Here is a 6,000-nt window from a genome sequence, read left to right on the forward strand (position 1 = left end):
TCTGCTCTCTCTCCCTCCTGTCTCTGTCTCTCTCTGCCCCCTCTCCCTCCTGTCTCTGTCTCTCTGTCCCCTCTCCCTCCTGTCTGTCTCTCTCTCTCTGCCCCCTCTCCCTGTCTCTCTCTCTCCCTGCTGTCTCTGTCTCTCTCTGCGCCCTCCCCTCCTATCTCTCTCTCGCTGCCCACTCTCCTTCCTGTCTATCTTGCTCTCTGCCCCCTCTCCCTCCTGTCTCTCTCTCTCTGCCCCCTCTCCCTCCTGTCTGTCTCTCTCTCTCTGCCCCCTCTCACTCCTGTCTCTGTCTCTCTCTGTCCCCCCTCCCTCCTGTCTCTGTTTCTCTCTGTCCCCTCTCCCTCCTGTCTGTCTGTCTCTGCCCCCTCTCCCTCTATCTCTCTGCCCCCTCTCCCTCTGTGTGTGCGTCTCTCTCTGCCCCCTCCCTCTGACTCTCTCTCTCTGCCCCCTCTCCATCTCTCTCTCTGCCCCCTCTCCATCTCTCTCTCTCTGCCCCCTCTCCATCTCTCTCTCTGCCCCCCCTCCATCTCTCTCTCTGCCCCCTCTCCATCTCTCTCTCTGCCCCCTCTCCATCTCTCTCTCTCTGCCCCCTCTCCATCTCTCTCTCTCTGCCCCCTCTCCATCTCTCTCTCTGCCCCCTCTGTCTCTCTCTCTGCCCCCTCTGTCTCTCTCTCTGCCCCTTCTCCATCTTTCTCTGACTCTGCCCCCTCTGTCTCTCTCTCTACCCCCTTTGACTCTCTCTCTCTCCCCCCTCTGTTGCTGTCTCTTCCCCTCTGTCTCTCTCTTTCCTCCTCTGTCTCTCCCTCCCCCACCTCAGTCTCTCCCTTCCCCCTCAATCCTCTGTCTATCTTCTCCTCCCCTCTCCCCTCTGTCTCTCCGCTTTACCCCTCTTGTCATCTGTCTCATCCCCTCCCCCTCTCCCCTCCTCCTCTTCCCCCATCTCTCCCCCTCCGTCTCTCTCCCCTACCCTTTATGGCTCTCAACTCCATCTCTCTCGCCCTCTGTCTCTCTCTCTCTCCGCCTCTGTCTCCCTCCCTCCCCCCACTCTGTCTCTCTCTCTCTCTCGCCTTCCCCTCCCCCACTCTGAGTCTCCACCTCTCCCCTCCCCTCTGTCTCTCTACCCGTGTCCCTTCCCAACCCCCTCTCTCCCCCTCTGTCTACCTCTCTCTCTCTCCCTCCCTCTATCTCCCCTCCATCTCTTTCCCCCTCTGCCTCTCTCTACCACTCTATTTCTCCATCTCTTTCTCACCCCCTCTGTCTCTCTCGCCACCGTCTTTCTCTCCTCATCTCTTTCTCCCTCGTGCTCTCCCCCTTTCTCTCTCTCTCTCCCCCTCTCTCCCCACTCTGTCTTTCTCCATCTCTCTCCCTCCATCTCCCCCTCTGCCTCTCCCCCCCACTCTATTTCCCCCTCTATCTCTTTCTTAACCCCACTGTCTCTCCTGCCCCCTCATTTCTTTCTCCCTCTCTCTCCCCTTTTCTCTCCCTCGTGCTCTCTCCTCCTCTCTCTCCCCCTCTCCCTCTCTCTCCCTTGCCCTTCTCCCCTCCCCCTCTCTCCCCTGCCCTTCTCCCCTTCTCCCTCTCTCTCTCACCCCCTCTCTCTCTCCCCCCTTCCTTCTGTCTCTCTGCCCCTTTGCCTCCCTCCCCCTCTGTCTCACTCCCTATTTCTCTCACCCTCCTCCTTTCTCCCTCTCTCCCTCTCCCCTTCCCCCTCTGTCTCTATCTCTCCCTCTGTCTCACTCTCTCCCCATCGGTCTCGCTCCCTCCTCTGTCTCTCCTCCCTCCTTCTCTCTTCCATCTCTCTCCCCCTCCCCATCTCTCTCCACTTCCCTTTCCCCTCTGGCTCCATAACACCCCCCATCCCTGACTCCCCTTCTACCTGTCACTCCCCTGCCCCGTCCCCTCTGACTCTGCCTGTTTGTCTCTCCCCCTCCACCTCTATCTCTCTCTCTCTCTCTCCCCCACTCCCCCCTCTGTCCCTCTCCCCACTGTGTCCCTCTCCCTGTCTCTCCCCCCTCTGTCCCTCTGTCCACACTCTCCCCACTCTGTCCTTCTCCCCGTCTCTCCCCACTCTGTCCCTCTCCCCGTCTCTCCCCACTCTGTCCCTCTCCCCGTCTCTCCCCACTCTGTCCCTCTCCCCGTCTCTCCCCACTCTGTCCTTCTCCCCGTCTCTCCCCACTCTGTCCCTCTCCCCGTCTCTCCCCACTCTGTCCCTCTCCCCGTCTCTCCCCACTCTGTCCCTCTCCCCGTCTCTCCCCACTCTGTCCCTCTCCCCGTCTCTCCCCACTCTGTCCCTCTCCCCGTCTCTCCCCACTCTGTCCCTCTTCCCGTCTCTCCCCACTCTGTCCCTCTCCCCGTCACTCCCCACTCTGTCCCTCTCCCCGTCTCTCCCCACTCTGTCCTTCTCCCCGTCACTCCCCACTCTGTCCCTCTCCCCGTCTCTCCCCACTCTGTCCCTCTCCCCGTCTCTCCCCACTCTGTCCCTCTCCCCGTCACTCCCCACTCTGTCCTTCTCCCCGTCTCTCCCCACTCTGTCCCTCTCCCCGTCTCTCCCCACTCTGTCCCTCTCCCCGTCTCTCCCCACTCTGTCCCTCTCCCCGTCTCTCCCCACTCTGTCCCTCTCCCCGTCTCTCCCCACTCTGTCCCTCTCCCCGTCTCTCCCCACTCTGTCCCACTCCCCGTCTCTCCCCACTCTGTCCCACTCCCCGTCTCTCCCCACTCTGTCCCTCTCCCCGTCACTCCCCACTCTGTCCTTCTCCCCGTCTCTCCCCACTCTGTCCCTCTCCCCGTCTCTCCCCACTCTGTCCCTCTCCCCGTCTCTCCCCACTCTGTCCCTCTCCCCGTCTCTCCCCACTCTGTCCCTCTCCCCGTCTCTCCCCACTCTGTCCCTCTCCCCGTCACTCCCCACTCTGTCCCTCTCCCCGTCTCTCCCCACTCTGTCCCTCTCCCCGTCTCTCCCCACTCTGTCCCTCTCCCCGTCTCTCCCCACTCTGTCCCTCTCCCCGTCTCTCCCCACTCTGTCCCTCTCCCCGTCTCTCCCCACTCTGTCCCTCTCCCCGTCACTCCCCACTCTGTCCCTCTCCCCGTCACTCCCCACTCTGTCCCTCTTCCCGTCTCTCCCCACTCTGTCCCTCTCCCCGTCTCTCCCCACTCTGTCCCTCTCCCCGTCACTCCCCACTCTGTCCCTCTCCCCGTCTCTCCCCACTCTGTCCCTCTCCCCGTCTCTCCCCACTCTGTCCCTCTCCCCGTCTCTCCCCACTCTGTCCCTCTCCCCGTCTCTCCCCACTCTGTCCCTCTCCCCGTCTCTCCCCACTCTGTCCCTCTCCCCGTCTCTCCCCACTCTGTCCCTCTCCCCGTCTCTCCCCACTCTGTCCCACTCCCCGTCTCTCCCCACTCTGTCCCACTCCCCGTCTCTCCCCACTCTGTCCCTCTCCCCGTCACTCCCCACTCTGTCCTTCTCCCCGTCTCTCCCCACTCTGTCCCTCTCCCCGTCTCTCCCCACTCTGTCCCTCTCCCCGTCTCTCCCCACTCTGTCCCTCTCCCCGTCTCTCCCCACTCTGTCCCTCTCCCCGTCACTCCCCACTCTGTCCCTCTCCCCGTCTCTCCCCACTCTGTCCCTCTCCCCGTCTCTCCCCACTCTGTCCCTCTCCCCGTCTCTCCCCACTCTGTCCCTCTCCCCGTCTCTCCCCACTCTGTCCCTCTCCCCGTCTCTCCCCACTCTGTCCCTCTCCCCGTCTCTCCCCACTCTGTCCCTCTCCCCGTCACTCCCCACTCTGTCCCTCTCCCCGTCTCTCCCCACTCTGTCCCTCTCCCCGTCTCTCCCCACTCTGTCCCTCTCCCCGTCTCTCCCCACTCTGTCCCTCTCCCCGTCTCTCCCCACTCTGTCCTTCTCCCCGTCACTCCCCACTCTGTCCCTCTCCCCGTCTCTCCCCACTCTGTCCCTCTCCCCGTCTCTCCCCACTCTGTCCCTCTCCCCGTCACTCCCCACTCTGTCCTTCTCCCCGTCTCTCCCCACTCTGTCCCTCTCCCCGTCTCTCCCCACTCTGTCCCTCTCCCCGTCTCTCCCCACTCTGTCCCTCTCCCCGTCTCTCCCCACTCTGTCCCTCTCCCCGTCTCTCCCCACTCTGTCCCTCTCCCCGTCTCTCCCCACTCTGTCCCACTCCCCGTCTCTCCCCACTCTGTCCCACTCCCCGTCTCTCCCCACTCTGTCCCTCTCCCCGTCACTCCCCACTCTGTCCTTCTCCCCGTCTCTCCCCACTCTGTCCCTCTCCCCGTCTCTCCCCACTCTGTCCCTCTCCCCGTCTCTCCCCACTCTGTCCCTCTCCCCGTCTCTCCCCACTCTGTCCCTCTCCCCGTCTCTCCCCACTCTGTCCCTCTCCCCGTCACTCCCCACTCTGTCCCTCTCCCCGTCTCTCCCCACTCTGTCCCTCTCCCCGTCTCTCCCCACTCTGTCCCTCTCCCCGTCTCTCCCCACTCTGTCCCTCTCCCCGTCTCTCCCCACTCTGTCCCTCTCCCCGTCTCTCCCCACTCTGTCCCTCTCCCCGTCACTCCCCACTCTGTCCCTCTCCCCGTCACTCCCCACTCTGTCCCTCTTCCCGTCTCTCCCCACTCTGTCCCTCTCCCCGTCTCTCCCCACTCTGTCCCTCTCCCCGTCACTCCCCACTCTGTCCCTCTCCCCGTCTCTCCCCACTCTGTCCCTCTCCCCGTCTCTCCCCACTCTGTCCCTCTCCCCGTCTCTCCCCACTCTGTCCCTCTCCCCGTCTCTCCCCACTCTGTCCCTCTCCCCGTCTCTCCCCACTCTGTCCCTCTCCCCGTCTCTCCCCACTCTGTCCCTCTCCCCGTCTCTCCCCACTCTGTCCCACTCCCCGTCTCTCCCCACTCTGTCCCACTCCCCGTCTCTCCCCACTCTGTCCCTCTCCCCGTCACTCCCCACTCTGTCCTTCTCCCCGTCTCTCCCCACTCTGTCCCTCTCCCCGTCTCTCCCCACTCTGTCCCTCTCCCCGTCTCTCCCCACTCTGTCCCTCTCCCCGTCTCTCCCCACTCTGTCCCTCTCCCCGTCACTCCCCACTCTGTCCCTCTCCCCGTCTCTCCCCACTCTGTCCCTCTCCCCGTCTCTCCCCACTCTGTCCCTCTCCCCGTCTCTCCCCACTCTGTCCCTCTCCCCGTCTCTCCCCACTCTGTCCCTCTCCCCGTCTCTCCCCACTCTGTCCCTCTCCCCGTCTCTCCCCACTCTGTCCCTCTCCCCGTCACTCCCCACTCTGTCCCTCTCCCCGTCTCTCCCCACTCTGTCCCTCTCCCCGTCTCTCCCCACTCTGTCCCTCTCCCCGTCTCTCCCCACTCTGTCCCTCTCCCCGTCTCTCCCCACTCTGTCCTTCTCCCCGTCACTCCCCACTCTGTCCCTCTCCCCGTCACTCCCCACTCTGTCCCTCTCCCCGTCACTCCCCACTCTGTCCCTCTCCCCGTCTCTCCCCACTCTGTCCCTCTCCCCGTCTCTCCCCACTCTGTCCCTCTCCCCGTCTCTCCCCACTCTGTCCCTCTCCCCGTCTCTCCCCACTCTGTCCCTCTCCCCGTCTCTCCCCACTCTGTCCCTCTCCCCGTCTCTCCCCACTCTGTCCCTCTCCCCGTCTCTCCCCACTCTGTCCCTCTCCCCGTCACTCCCCACTCTGTCCCTCTCCCCGTCTCTCCCCACTCTGTCCCTCTCCCCGTCACTCCCCACTCTGTCCCTCTCCCCGTCTCTCCCCACTCTGTCCCTCTCCCCGTCACTCCCCACTCTGTCCCTCTCCCCGTCTCTCCCCACTCTGTCCCTCTCCCCGTCTCTCCCCACTCTGTCCTTCTCCCCGTCTCTCCCCACTCTGTCCCTCTCCCCGTCTCTCCCCACTCTGTCCCTCTCCCCGTCTCTCCCCACTCTGTCCCTCTCCCCGTCTCTCCCCACTCTGTCCTTCTCCCCGTCTCTCCCCACTCTGTCCCTCTCCCCGTCTCTCCCCACTCTGTCCCTCT

The sequence above is a fragment of the Heptranchias perlo genome, unplaced genomic scaffold (assembly GCF_035084215.1).
Source record: "Heptranchias perlo isolate sHepPer1 unplaced genomic scaffold, sHepPer1.hap1 HAP1_SCAFFOLD_328, whole genome shotgun sequence".
Taxonomy (NCBI): domain Eukaryota; kingdom Metazoa; phylum Chordata; class Chondrichthyes; order Hexanchiformes; family Hexanchidae; genus Heptranchias; species Heptranchias perlo.